Source organism: Nycticebus coucang, chromosome 1, assembly GCF_027406575.1.
Source record: "Nycticebus coucang isolate mNycCou1 chromosome 1, mNycCou1.pri, whole genome shotgun sequence".
Classification (NCBI taxonomy): domain Eukaryota; kingdom Metazoa; phylum Chordata; class Mammalia; order Primates; family Lorisidae; genus Nycticebus; species Nycticebus coucang.
In genome coordinates, this window is record NC_069780.1 from 63,249,167 (window position 1) to 63,262,500 (window position 13,334).

Sequence of the window (13,334 nt, forward strand, 5' to 3'; positions counted from 1 at the left end):
GAGTCAGACTGAGGGCCAGTGCTGTGTTGCCAGAATACCATAGTATAACAACTATTGAAAATTTAATCAACATGAAAAGTAGTAAAGAAGACCAAAAAAAAAAAGTTCAAAACATTATAGACCACATAGTCTGACAGAATGGGGGCTGCCTTCCTTTATGGCAGTTATATCTTCAAAATAAAAGACTGCTGGCAGGGGGCGACGCCTGTGGCTCAGAGGAGTAGGGCGCCAGCCCCATATGCTGGAGGTGGCAAGTTCAAGCCCAGCCCTGGCCAAAAATTGCCAAAAAAATAAAATAATAATAATAAAAGACTGCTAGCAGGGTATGGTGGTAGGTGACTATCATGCAAGCTACATAGGAGGCTGAGGCAGGAGGATCACTTGAATCTAGGAATTCGAGATTGCTATGACCTAGTCTGATACCACAGCAGTCAGCTAGCAAGGGCAACAGAGTGGGACTGTGACAGAAAAAAAACAGATGGCAGTAATTCCAGAACAAACATTAAAACAATTCTGATTGATTTAAAGAGAGTCTTTCAATATTTAACGGTTCTCAATTTTTCAAGTTGTAGAACCATACATTGTTTTTAAATTCAATTACACCTATATGCTACATTTTGTGATTCAAACATCTTGTAATAATTAGAAATAATATTCTCCTAGAGATATAGATTGCAAAATTTAATATCAATGCATCTATTTTTAATGACACTATGCATTTTGTTTCTTTATTTACTTAATCATCAAACAAGCACCCTAAGATTAAGAAAAAAAAAAGAAAGATCCTGGAAAATACTATTTTGAATTCACAATTAAAGGTTTGAGCACATTTTTGGATCTAGGGAGTTTCTTTTATTGTTTCTTATTTTAGTACTGGTGATAATGTATCCCTTTTGTACATGTATGTGTAATTATACATAATTAGTTCTTTAAAACTTATATAAATTAATTTGTAAATGACCAGTATAAAAGTTAACAAACTGTAAAGCGTTCTTGGTATACAAAAATTTATTTTTTTAATAAACTCTATGAGGAAAAATGGCAACAAGAAAATATTCACAAATTAATATTCCTTATAGGTATTAAGTTGAAGAGTTTTCTGTATGCTACCTTATGTAAGGAAAAGCAGTACATAGTTATATCTATTATTAATATGAAAAAAGATGACTACATAGTTGATATCATAGATGCATAGGTAATACCACACACATACACATATTTATACACTATTGCACAACTCAGGACCACTTTGGAATTTTATAACCATGGTCAGTAATGATATCTGTGTGAAGCTTTTGGAAATTCTTTCTTTCTTTATTTATTTTTTAATAGTTGTTTTTATTGTTAAATTATAGCTGTGTACGTTAATGCGATCATGGGGCACCATACACTGGTTTTATAGACCATTTGCAACATTTTCATCACACTGGTTAACATAGCCTTCCTGGCATTTTCTTAATTATTGTGTTAAGACATTTATATTCATGGAATATTATGCAGTCTTAAAGAAAGATGGAGACTTTACCTCTTTCGTGTTTACATGGATGGAGCTGGAACATATTCTTCTTAGTATAGTATCTCAAGAATGGAAGAAAAAGTATCCAATGTACTCAGCCCTACTATGAAACTAATTTATGGCTTTCACATGAAAGCTATAACCCAGTTATAACCTAAGAATAGGGGTAAGGGGGAGAGGGAGCGGGGGGGGGGATGGAAGCGGAGGGAACGTGATTGGTGGCATTAAACCTGTGGTGCATCTTACAAGGATAAATGTGAAGCTTTTGGAAATTCTATTTAACTCTATAGTTCAGTACTGCTTATTAAATCTGAGAATGTTTGAAGTACTCAGTAAAGACAATAACATTTCCCTTTAAATAGTAAAATGATTACTCCTAACATTCAAACCAAATAATTACTTTATTTCAGATTTATAAATAAAAAAGACTAAAGTAAGGCTAATTTTAGCAAGCTACCATTTTATATTTGTAAGTCTACAATTGTTGTAACTACTGTTTCTTCTTTAACAGGAAGACTATTAATTATATAATAATTTGCACTTAAATTAATGATAGCATTAATAATTCATTGCAATATTTCTCTAGTCTTTAAAAACTTAACATGTGTATGAAATACAAAATCAAAGAATTGAGGCAGAAATGGACTAATTACAGTATAATTTGATTATGAATTAAAACAAAGTATTTAATAAATTTTGAGCATTTTCATAATCAATAGATTAAGTAATGAAAACATCAAAAATGTAATATTTAACAAGGAATTATTCATTTCCATCGCTTAAAATTTATTGCTTAATTTTTGCAGCTCTTTTATACTTTGTCTAGCAGGTGTTCTAGGTCATTCCCAATAATAGAGTTGCTTGTCTTGGCTTAAAAACAAAAAAATTACTCTTTAATTAGTTTTTGAAGACTGGGATATAATATTGACAGGTGATTCTTGATAGAACTGATAAAGGATTTGTTCATTCACCTTTTTTTTTTTTTTTTTTTTTTGCATTTTTTGGCCAGGGCCAGGTTTGAACCTGCCACACACAATATACGAGGCTGGTGCCCTACTCCTTGAGCCACAGGCACTGCCCTCATTCACCTATCTTTTAATCAAATGTGCAACTGTTTTTAGAATGAGTTTTAAACATTCTGATAAATCTCAGGATACAGAAAAGAATGAAATATAGCCCCTGCCTTAGCACTGTGATAGGAAATGTTAATTTGCAAACATTCAACATTAAGCATTCAGCAGAAAGTAAAGGCATATCCACAGAGTTCCGGATCTCATAAAAATATTTTTGTCATGTATTTTCTCACCCAATTCTCTTTGTAAATGCAATGTAATTCTTTAAAATTTGCTCTTTAGAATTGCAGTGTCTTTTTTCTTCCTGCTCTTCGTGCTTGTTTTCTTTTGCAACATATCCAATAAGTGTATTTTTACATCAGCTGTTAATTTGCATTGCTTATGCCTAAAACAATATGGACAAAATGAAGTGCTAAATGTGTTAATCAAATTATTCATGCTAAAAGTTATTTTTCCAAGTGCACTGACCTGGAAATTGTGGTCATTATTGTCCAATATAAAACATTTGATTTTAGAAATTTTAAGAAATAACTTCTAATGTTTATATTTCTCTATGAAATAAATATATTAATGTGTAATTTAAAATCTGAGTTAATATTTGCTGTATCTTTATGTTTCTTGTTCCCCAGAGTTTAGTGCTAAGGGAGCTAAGTTCATAGCTCAAGCCAGAGTACTTCTTATCTGGTTAGTATAAAAGATTGTTTAACTTTCCATAGGTATTTATCTAAAAATAAAAAAGCATCAATTCTTTAAGAACAGGACAGAAACAACTGAACATGTTGTCAATATTGAAATAATTTTCTTCTAGGAGCAAATGTGAAAAATGATGTGATCTGCAGACAATAAAACTATAATTGCTTTGAGGTCAAAATGATCAGTATTATTTTCTCCTGAGCAACACAGGAAGTAAAGGGACATTTTCATTAATTCCATCTGGCTCACAGATGTCATTTATCATGAATTATGGAAACATATGAAAACTTACAGCTAAATCTGTTCTGAAACACATTCATTCTTTTGGCAAGATAAAAGGCCCAAAGGATACTATAGACATGTTTAAAGAGGATATGTTTATATATTTACTAAAATTAAAAAATCTTATAAGTTATTAAATGATATTTTTTCCAAGTAAAGATTCCTATAAAAATAACATTCAACAATATTTTTCACCAGGCCAAAGGATAACTTATGAAAAGAGGATTTTTAATTTGATTTTATTACTAATGGATATACATAATAAAAATGTTAGGGAAAAACCCTTAGTAAAATTGTTAAGTAAGTTTTGGCTTATGCTTCATTTATTGTACAATTCTTCTACTTTCTTGTTTACACTTAAATTTGGCTTCTAGGAAGAACTTAAGTAGATACTTTCTATTTATCCCATAGAATATACATATAACATCTTTAAAAGTTTATTTTAGAAATGCAAAACAAAACCAGTGTACAATGATAATCATGCATCCAGACATAAAGCAACATCTATAAAAACAACAACAAAAAATGCTGGAACATATACTCTACTCAGTAAAGCATCTCAGGAATGGAAGAAAAAGTATCCAATATACTCAGTACTATTATAAAACCAATTTATAATCACTCACACTTTCATATGAAAGGTAAATCACAACTATAGCCCAGGATGAAAGAGGGAAGCAGAGGGGGATGGAAGGGGGGGATGGAGGGAGGGTAAACGTTGTTACCACACCTATGGTGCATATTGCAAGGGTACATGTCAAATCTATTAAGCATAGAGTATAAATATCTTAGCACAATAATTAAGTAAATGAGGTGAAGGCTATATTAACTAGTCTAATGTAAGCATTCCAAATTGTATTTAAAATCAGCACATTGTGCCCCATAAATGCATTAATGTATACATGATCGATGTGTTTATGACTTAATTAAAAAAATTAAAAACATGGTCTTTATCCATATCCACAGCTTTCTCACCATGTCTGTTTTATGCATTAAGAACAGTCTCACGGTTAATACTACATGTAAGTGAACTTTAATGTGACACTAAATATTCTTCTGACACTGTCACTTATCAGTCCAGAGGCTGAATTACTTAATTTTACTTCCCTACTGTTCTTCCCTGCAGCATATGAATTCTCAAATGCTTCCAGATTTCCTACAATATAACATCGTATTCCCTCCCTCCTGCCAGTCTACTAAGAGGGAAGGTTCCAAGTTGAGAAAACACCACTGAACGAAGTAACTGATGATTTTGCCTTTAAAAATATAGGCTAACAAATATATTTCCTCAGTATCATATAAGAACGTGTGAACTATTGCCTGTAGTTTTGGATCAGGTGTCTGTGCTGAGATGATAACACTCAGGTCCAGTGAACACAGCATTACTGAGATATGCAGGCTTCTCTTTTAACCAACAATAAAATTATACTTAATTTTGGCCCAATTGAAGCTTACTTAGATATGTAATTGGTAAAATAGAAGTCAGAAGGAAAGAGAAAGTGACTGCATGCTTTTAAAAAATACTTATATCAATGCTTATGGGGAGCTCATATAGAAACAATCAGTTATGCCAATAAATAAATAAAATTCTTAAGATAAAAAATGCTTATATTTACTCTTACTGTAACTTTACAATATGTAAACTTTGACATTTTAATTTCATGAATACATTCTATGAATATGTAATATACTTCCTTGATATGATATATATTGAGAAAATTGCATCAGGAATTTTATCATTAGATTTAGACAGGAAGAATTTAAATATGAGGTCACAAACTAAATGTAAATTTGAATCAACAAAGATAACGTAGTAGCTTCTCTTGGGGAGTTTGAAGCATCGTTCACAAATATGAACATGTCTTGTGGAAAAAAATGGGTAGAAAGTAAGCAACCAAAACTAAAACCAAATATATCCAACTTGCCTACCAAATCCACTCAGCCAAGATGTACGAGACCTTTAGCAGTTTAAAGCTATTTACTCAGTGAAGTCCTCCAGCCATTAACAATGCAAATGACTGCAATACTCAATGATTTTTCAAACCTAACTGGGGCTACAGGTCTACCGCAATATTTTCGCTTTTTAAATTCACATGTTTGAGCTTCTAAAGTGAACAACTCTACAATTAACTTAAAATCAATAACATCATATATTTTAGTCATATTTTTTGCCTTCTAGAATTCTTACAGGTACCATAATGCTATAGTATTGATCAATATACAATGCTGTGTGTCAATATAAAGAATCATTATCAGTTACGTGGGAACAGTTTATGAGAAGCCATAAAGACATTTAATCTATTTTTAAAATTCTAGACCATAGAAGTCAGCAAATTCCCTGTCTTTATATCCATGTGTCTTTACCTAGAAAGTCAAGTATTCATTTACTATTTAAGTGAAATTACCCATGTTAGAAAAAATGTCTAAGGGTTTTGTTGCTGTTACTATAGTTGCTCGTTTTCCAGTTTCTTGGCTAATCAGGGGACATTTGTAGTGGGGAATCTTTTGAATAGAATATAATTTTATTATTTAAAATGTGGGTTTGGAGCAGCTGTTTTTTGTAGTGTACACCTGCATAGAGTTATGGAATGATAGGTTTTTAAAACTGAATGCTTCAAAACACTACATTCATTTTCTTCCCTGGAGCTCAAATCCTCCCTCTGCCTGGTGTGTGTGTTCAGCTGGTTGTAGAAACCTTGGTCACAGTCTCACTGACCTTGGTTGCCTAGTTACAAAATCCTCTTTGTGATTTGTGAGATGCTGGTCTTGATGGAGAGCAAGAGATTTTTTTTTTTTTTCCAAAAGTAAACTTAAGAGAGTTTCTATTTCAGAGGATAACACATTAAAACCAGTATATCTTGCCAAATATAGAACTTATACTTCTTAGGGAGTAAAATTATGAACTGGAATTTTCCCTATCCAAATTCTCTTTGATATGATTGCCAAAATTTACTTCCTGGTCCTAGAGAATAAGCGTCTGAAACAGCCAGGGCTGCAATGTAAGTTTCTTAAAAAATGAGGCAACTTCATAAAACATAAAATATAAAGATGAGAATGTTATAAAAATTCAAGTTCCAAGGACAAATATTTGTAAAAGAATCAATAATTTATAGTCCACTTACTTTCCCCATTCTTTCTATAAATAAACTTGAGAACTATATTTTCATAATGTTTTATGCTGGAAAAAGTAGTCAGGGACATGAATTTCATTTTGCTCATTACCAAAGTGTACTTTTGTTTCTGAAGTTCCATAGATTTACAGTATTGTCAAAATACATTACTCGTAAGTATTTATTCAAAAATTTATATTCAGTTTTCTCAATTGCTTTTGTTTTCTCAGAAAATAAGGTCCACTACTGTGTATGCACACTTAAGCAGGGATTTTTTTTATTTTTTATACACATTAAAATAATAACACTTATTTACTGCAAGAGTGTGGGTGCATAATTCTGGATATTACCTCAAATAAGAGCCAATGGGCAAACTGAGCTTAGGCACCACAGTGAAGTTACAAAATAACAAGTCCATTGTATCACATCCAGTTTGCTAGCTGGACATTTGTGCATGTGGTCCCACTGAAGTTAGTATAATTAGTACCAGCTGTTTAACTGTTGCTTTTTTTGTTTTGTTTTGTTTTGTATTGGATGAGAGCCAACTTGATTTGAAAGCAATGCTACTAAAAAGAGGAAACTGAAGAAGGATGGCAATGTATATGTGTGTGTTTCTTTCAAGCCATTTTCCTGCAGCAGTTCATCTTGAGGCCATGATGATTCAAACACAATAATTAATAGTGATAAAGAGAAATGGGTTGTTTGACTGTGAAGAGGCAGCTGAACTTATTGAAAACAAGATGAGTGAGGGAGAAGTGTTTCATTTTTAAACCTTTTCTATGAAAGAATAATTTTCCTTCATAGATCTGATAAATGATTTATTTTCATCCTCCTAATATTTTCTGCAACTTAATTTTCTATAAGACTTATTCATAGGTAAAGTAACAAAGAGCCCTTGTTTCCAGATTTTGGCTTCTTCATGTTTTTTTTTTTTTTTTAATTTCATTAAACTATTGAACAAAGTGCATTTTGGCTATAATTTAAATCTCCAGTAATATTCATTTCTCCTCAAACCATGGAACTATATAGGATTGTATATCTGAGACATATCTTAAAGTATATCCAAAGTCACATAGTTAATGTCAAGCATGGATCAAACTCCTTTTATTCATAATTAATTTGTATCCTATGACAATGCCTTTCTTACTATTTTGCTGAAAGTAATTTTTTTTTAAATGGTAGTAGTTTATAGTTTTTGGACAGGGCTGGGTTTGAACCCGCCATATGGGACCAGCGCCCTACTCCTTTGAGTCACAGACACTATCCTAAAACAATAGTAGTTTAAATACATTATATAGTTCCAAGCTAGTTAATGGAAGAATGTTAAAGTGCTAAATTAGATTTTGTTAACCTAAAAAGATAAAAGTTCCAGTTTAGACAACAGGGGAGTACTAAAAGTATTAGGGAGTACGTAAACAGTTCTTTTAAGTCATTTGATACCAAAGTAGTCAGAAGGATGCCAATATGAAAAACGTAAGAAAGTAAGGAAATCATTGCAAGAATTACAATGTTTCCCTGGAAGTCATACCAGAAGAGAAAGAAATGTTAGAAAAACAACGAAGAAAGAAAAGTCAGGCCTCGGGAATAATTAAATAAAATGAATAAGCACTGTTGACACATTAAAGAAGAGTCTATGTTTTGGAGAAGGAATCATTTATTTATTCACTAAACATTCACTGAAGCATCTACTACCTGCACAGCATTCTATGCCCTGTGATTAAGAAGACAGTCACATATCACTGAGCGAAATCAATGGCTATGATTATAGTTATCTTTATCAGATGTCCAGCATCTTTGATTTTTCTTTTTTTTATTTCAAAATTTAAGGGGATATAATGTTTTAGATTACATGGATAGTTTTGCAATGGTTGAGTCCCGGCTGTGAGTGTACCCATCTCCCAGATAGTGTTCATTGCACACACGAGGTATGTTTTTATCCCTCCCTGCTCCTTCCTTCCCCTGGTTGATTTCCTCTGAGTTTTACTCCCCTCTGGGCACATGTGTGGTCATCGCCTAGTTCCAATTTAATATTGAGTATATGTGGTATTTGTTTTTTCATTTTTTAAATATTTGACTTAGAAAAATGATCTCCAGTTCCATCCAGATTCTTGCAAATGATATGCATCCATCTTTTCTAATGGCTGGGTAGTACTCCATGGTATACATGTACCACATTTTATGAATGCACTCATGAATTGATAGGCACTTGGGTTGATTCCATATCTTTGCAATTGTGAATTGTGCTGTAATAAACACCCCAGTGCATGTGTCTTTTTGATGAAAAGTCTCCTTTTCCACTGGGTAGATTCCCACTAGTGAGATTGCTGGATTAAAAGGTAGGTTTACTTTTAGTTCTTCCAGGAAAGGTTGTATTAATTTTGCAGTCCAACCAGCAGTATATAAGTGTTCCTTTCTCTGTGCATCCAAACCAGTATCTATTGTTTTGGGACTTCTAATAAAAGCCATTCTAACTGGAGTAAGGTGATATCTCATCGTGGTTTTAATGTGATTTTCTACAATGATTGATGACTTCAAGAAGCTTCTGCAAAGACGAAAGAAAAATGACCAAAACACATATGAACAAATGCTTTTTCTTTAACATATTTATTTGAATCACTTTTTCATGTTTCTGTTTCTGAAAGAGCCTGGGAAGTATAATCATCTGCTATATAGCACAAGAAATAAAATATCCCTATAGTATAACACAGAATATTTTCCAAATAAGTTGGTTTGACCTTAATATTAATCTGTAGTCTCACTGACAGTGTGTAGGAATCCCTTTCTTTCTGCATCTACATCAGGATCGCTAGATTACTTTTGAAGAAATTAGTCCCTCACTTTTCTTCCCAGATCTCCGATAAGTGCCTTCTACTCCTTCATTATTAGAGATTTTATCTCTTCTCTGCTCATTCAGGATGAACCCTGAGTAGACTGTGAATTATAGGCAGAGGAGCTCAGTCCTTCCAAACCCACCCTCATGAGCTAATTGAGTACTCTTACCAAAAGGTCCTTCAAATCAAAAATAAGTTAGATTGAAAAACAAACAAGTAACACACTCATTTATGTCCAACAACTCAAATTTCTACCCCCCCCCCCATGATATAAAACAGGATTTTTTTTTTTTTAACGCTAGTTGAAGGTTGGCTGATACTGGCTACAATGATGTTTTTCTTGGACACAGCCTTATCAGCAAGTAGAAGCCCACGGTTAGATATTTCTCAGTAGGGAGAAAACAATGCATCTGATGAGAAGTTTTCAACTTTGGCACTATGGTCATTTTGGACCAGATAATTCTGTGTGGTGAGGGAATGTCTTGCACGTTGTAGGGTTTAGGGTGTAACAGGATAAAACTGTTAAACAGCCTTGTTCTCTCCTCACTAGATAAAAGAAGAATGTGCAACCCCCTTTTAAAGTTGGGACAACCAATAATGCCCCCTGCGGAGAGGGAGGCCAAATCATCCCAGTTGAGAATCATCAGCCTAGTGGATCTTGGCCTATCATACAGACACTGAGAGAGTTCAGATGATTGGCCTGGGCGCTCAGAACTAACGACGCTTTCCCTCACCTGTGAAACAGACGCATACGTTATGTTGCATCAGAAGTATATTCTTTGTTCTCTGTAGCAGAAATACTTTAAAATTTATTTGTTAGAGTCAGGGACTGGATTATTACTGGTCCCAGGATGTTACACACTTAATGAAGTTTATCAACATTAGAAATAAAATATTTTCATAATATTTGTCTTCCAGTAAAAGAAATTTTGCTCTTTTTGATTTATAAAACAAAGGTATGTTTATTTTTCTCCACCTCCCAATCCAAATAATCACAAACACAACTTTATACTAATCAATACAATTTTATTTTAGATTAACATCCAGGTGCATGCGTTTGTGTGTGTAAGGTCAAGTTCATCTGAGTTGCAGTTGAGCACTTCACCTGGGAGGTGTGACATAAACTCCAAGACTGCAGCCTTAGGTGGGAGCTTACCAAACTCCTTCCTTCCTTCCCATCTGCCAGGTTCTTGAATTTAACTGTGTTTTTCTCTTGTGTGGGCCTGGAGTTGATCTACTAGTTTGAACATAGTATTGAGTCCATTGGAGGCTTGCTTTTCCATTCTGAGTAGAATGTTCTCCAAATAGGAGTCCTTGTAGTTAGCAATATGCTGACTCACACCACATATGCAACAAGGATTGGGCGTTCAATTTCTAACAATTCAGACTTTAATATTAAAGTTTTCTTTTAATTCTTTGGCCGGAGGAGACAACACTGATTTTTTTTTTTTTAGTGAAAGTATAAAATAGCTTAATGCCTGCTTCATTCTCAACCAACAGTTCACAGCTATAAGCGTTATCATCAGATCTTTGTATTTCTAGATTTAATGAGGAAGTAAACAAATTAAGAGAAATACTTAGGATAACTGGGACTATAAATAGAAATAAAAATATTTGCCTGCTTTTTTGGCCATCAGTACAGAATAAAATTATATAAATCTTCTTTTTTTAATACATTCCAATAGTCTAATGTTTATCAAATTAATTTCAGTGCCATGACAATTCTGAAATTTTCTTTTACAACAATCATTAGGTTTCACTTAAATAAAACCCATTGTTTATGTCAACAAGAGAAACATTCGAATAATTTAGTATAGTTTATTTTATTTCTTAACTTTTCTTTACTCAATTAGTCAATAATATGCACTGAATTTACCAGCTAAATTTTAAAATATATCAGTTTCTGATTGGAATCCAAACTTAGAAAAGAGTGTCATTAGAGTTAATGGGTAGAAGACAAAAAAAAAAATTAATCTTTAATATGTAGCACTCTTCTCTCATTTACTTGATATCCTTCTAACTTCTTTATTGAGCCTGTTGTTAAACATAAGTTAACATAAAGCTTCAAAGGACTGTAATACCAGAAAGAACTTTACGGTCTTCACATATGTGTCTCTGTTTTGCCAACTATGCTATAATCCTCAAGGTCATGACCTATCTCTATAATCTTCAAGGTCATGAATTATTTCTTTGTATCTTATATTGCATCAGGTGTGCAGTAGGTGTTCAATTAATAATCATTGATAGATTACGTGATTCGTGTATTTATGCATGCAATAGTTTTGAGACTCTTATCATTTAAATTAGTGCTTATTTGGGTGGCTGAAAGTAGAGAACTTATAATAAAAAATTAAGATGTGATATACCATAGATGAATTAAATGCACCCATACATCCCTGATATCTTTGCATATTAATATTTGCTTTTGAGTATGATGTATGATACAGTAGTTACATGGAAATATCAAATGTGTTTAAGATATAAGTTGTCATATATTGAACTTATCTATCTGATTTCAGTTAGAGTTTACTTCTAGGAAATATAATCATTTCAAAGCCTGAAAAAAACTGGCATAAAATACTTTCGCCTATGTTTCTAGCCATTGCAAAATTAAGGAAATACCAATACTTTCCAGTAATCAGAAGAAAATCTCCCAGGAATATTTCATAATTTTGCAAGATAGTTTGACTTTCAATTTGAAGCTATATTTGACAATGAAGAAAATGTGTTATTTTATTTTATTGGATGATAGTCTTCGATTTTTCATTGCTATTATTCATATGTAAACCACTGCATTTAACTTTCATGGTGGAACCTGGTATTTGTCTAAAGTATTTGGTAGGAGATTATTATTAATGTCCATAAATAAATACAAATAAGAGCAGATTAAAATGTGTGTTGGTGGATCATTTCAGAAGGACCTCAGTTAAGACTCCTGTATTCATCCTCCGGCTCGGTTTCTGAGTAATTATGTAGGCAATATACAGAAGTCATCATTTGCTTACTGTCATTCAAAACTATAAACATTTCACAGAAAAGATTTACAAATTTAAATAATTTCTTAAAGTACCATCTTATTTATGTATTACATATTATGGAACTTAAGAAAAAGGGATTCTACATATATTCACCATTTATGAAGTACAACTAAATATATACATATATATGTGTGTGTGTGTGTTTGTATTATTTTTTTAAGCCTGTATCCAAGTAAAGTTTATGATCCCAATCCAGTGACTGGCTCATCTCTTTAGACATTTTGGAAAACATCTTTTTTGGAAAGTAGCTTTTTAGTCTATGGTTTATTTTATTGAGTCAGTCAGTAGTGCTGGGCTTTAAATTTGGATTTGGATTTTATTTAAGAAGCAAGATATAAATTATTTGGAACCAAGACTCACGAATAATGTAAGTGATGGTTTTGCACCATGCCATTTTTGGCCCCAAGTAGTCTGTGTTTTTAAGTTCTAAGATTGATTTTTGTTTTTGCACAACTCACACATTTGCAAGAAAACACAACAAGAGGTTTTCCAAATTCTTTATGTAATGGGATAAATAGACCTCTCCCAAGCTGCCCATTTTAAAGGACAATACTCCTTTGAAGGAGTAAATTTAGACATGTTTGTAAAAGAGATTATTTATAGTCACACCTTATACATCACTTAGGAAGGCTATAGCTAATCAGATTGCACAGGAGCAGGATCTGATTTTGGGGATGTCCTGTGGCTTGTCAGAGATCTCCAAGTACACCCAGAGGGATATCTTAAAAGTGTTGTTATCGACAGCTTTAAAAAAATTCTGAAAGACAGACTACCTTTACATGGGATCTTCA